Here is a 2,884-nt window from a genome sequence, read left to right as displayed (position 1 = left end):
AGGGACTATAGAGAGCAACCTCAGAATGTTGTTACATTCTCCTCATAAAAATGAGTCTGCACCACGTGAAGTACGTTTTATGTACATTTATTGCAGACAAGGTTGATCGTGGTCTTTTCTGGAGGAAGCCCGAGCCAACTGTCTCAACTGGAATCTTGCTGTTATTCCATTCCTAACCTCTGATCTACACCAAGATTCCAACTGAGATACCACACATTCCCCTTCGTTAACAAAAACTCCAGATGACAGATCACAACTAACTATACAACATATTAGTATCATATATCCTTTTCAATTAGCAATGTCACAAAAACAAAACATACAACTTATGTGAACAGCAAAGAAAAGGGAACATTTAACTATTGTTATCTCCTGCTTCATGTGGTAATCTTGCATCCATTTTGGTGCATGTCTTTTGCTTTGCAAATATTGACCTACAGTTGGGTGATCAAATTGTAAATATGCATATAGGTATTGGCCTTCTTTATATATGCAGGAACATGAGGTGGTCTGCTAATTTTCACAATTATGCTACCTTCTTTTAGACAAAATTGGACTTTTACAACTTTGCACATACACCAATTATTCCCATCTGATAATTCTACCACTTGAGTCCTAATTCTTATCATTTTCAATGGTTCTGAAAACTTTGACTCACCCGATTTAACCAATCTTTCTTAACATGTACCCACTCTTCTACTTTCAAATCAGTTTCTTTGTTGCTGGATTTGTCTTTTTCTCACACATCATGCTCTGCTTCAAAAACTACTATCAGAATTTCCACCAATTACAGGAATTCCTGCTTTATTTTAAATCCGACATCTATGGTTGTATCAAATTACATAGAGGTGGTCTCCCTCTCGTTTCCTCTAAAGGTGATCTCTCTCCAGGTGGCGTGGGTGTGGTGCAATGACTTCATAAAAGATCATGAATAGTTGACCAGCAATTGCAAACATTCCTTAAGTACCTGTACCCAGCTTTCAACAATTCCATTACCCTTTAGTAAATAAACAGATGTTCTAGTATGCTCTGTGCATGATCTGATAAAAATTAAATAATTTCTCTGGATGTTAATAGAACAGCGTTTTCTGTCTCCAAGCTTCTGGGAAAACCTTCCATTTCAAACACAACTTTCATGAAATAAATTACACTCTTAGGGTCCTATTACGATGTTGGGCAGAGCTTCCTCAGCCCGACATTGTGTCAGTCATGGGACTGACTGACATCCGGTTGGCGGTCCCACTGACTAATTCAGATGGGACTAAACACCGTTCGGTCGCATTCCTATAATTACAATGGGAGCATGTATTCCAGTTGGAATGAATACTACTATTGTAAAATAGGAGGTGCATGGATCAACAGGGGGCACAATATGTGCCCCCTAGGCCTCCATCTGGAGGTCGTGCACCCAAGGGGGCCCTGCTTGGGTCCCCCAAAGTCGTGTTCCGACAGCCTTTCTGTACCGGAAAGGCCAGCAAGGAAAGGCAGCTGAAACCCGACATCGTAATCCCTTGGGCGGAAAGAGCCGTCCTTGGGATTACAACCACATTCCAACTGGCAGACGGCCTCTCTGAGCCTGTTGGAAGCTAGTGGGAATGAATAATCGGATTTCTTCCCGACCACCTCCATCATAATGAGGTGGTTGGAAAGGAATCCGACCGACATAATACGATGCTGTCAGAAAGGCTCCATGTCCCTTTTTTGAAAAACATCACTTGAGGCTGTTGTGACATTTGATCAAACAACACAATACCATACATCTAACAATTTGATAAGTATATGGGTCCTGCTACGTCCAATGAAATCCTTTTCCAAATTATGCTGGGTCTAAACATGAGGTTCTTTACCAAAATCATTTTCTTTTGATCTTTGGCACTTCTGGCATACTCCATACAGGATCGCACTTTATCTTCTATATTCCTATTCCAGGCCAGCAATTATCAATCCTGATCTTCCTTTTTATACAACACATACCTGAGTGTCCTTCATATGCCATATTTAAAACCGTGTGCCTTAAATTCTCTGGGACCACCATGTGCTGTCCACGAAATAAAACACCTTTCAATTCTAACAAATCTTCAACTATATGGAAGTATGTTAGCACACTGTTATACATATCTTTCCTTTCGGGCCACTTGATTTTGATGTACCCCAACACTCTTTGTATGGACCCATGTTCCAAACAAGCATTTTGCCACTGTAGCTTAGATATGCATCCTTGAGAAATGGAAACTACCCTTTCCAAATCGTCATAGATAATACTTGTCTTATTCAGTCAGTCTAAAAAGCATTTTTGGGCACAAATAGTCAGAACTATGAAAGCACACATATTACAATAAATTATTACAATGTTATTTTTTTTAAAACATTGATCGTCAAAAACCATAATTCACACAGTGCCAACGCAAATATAATAAAACAAAAAACGTGATTAAAGAGATTTATGTACAAACATTATGCATAAATACACCAAATCAGATATTAACCAATAGGTTAAAAATGAATTCTGCTGACACAGTTTACATCTAATACATGAATCCCGAATGGACTCACAAATAAAATGAAACAAGGGATTCAAATTCACACTCTAACCTCAATAAATTTTCGGGTTTTCCTGAATCATTTGAGAATGCTCTAATGTTAATTACTCTAGAGAGAAACAGGGCATTTACAAATATGTACAAAAACGTTCTTTGTGCTAAGTGGACTGTTCTGATCAGTTGTCACTGGTATATTTCCTAGTAATTCTACCGTGGCTCTTTATTTGGCAAAATATATATATATATATATATATACACTACGGACTGCGTATACCATCTCACCTGAATCTCGCAGGTTCACAAATTCTGTACGAATTTTAAATGTAGACACAAGTACGTGTATC

This window comes from Lissotriton vulgaris, unplaced genomic scaffold (assembly GCF_964263255.1).
Source record: "Lissotriton vulgaris unplaced genomic scaffold, aLisVul1.2 SCAFFOLD_1554, whole genome shotgun sequence".
Lineage (NCBI taxonomy): Eukaryota > Metazoa > Chordata > Amphibia > Caudata > Salamandridae > Lissotriton > Lissotriton vulgaris.
This window is presented reverse-complemented; position numbering follows the sequence as displayed.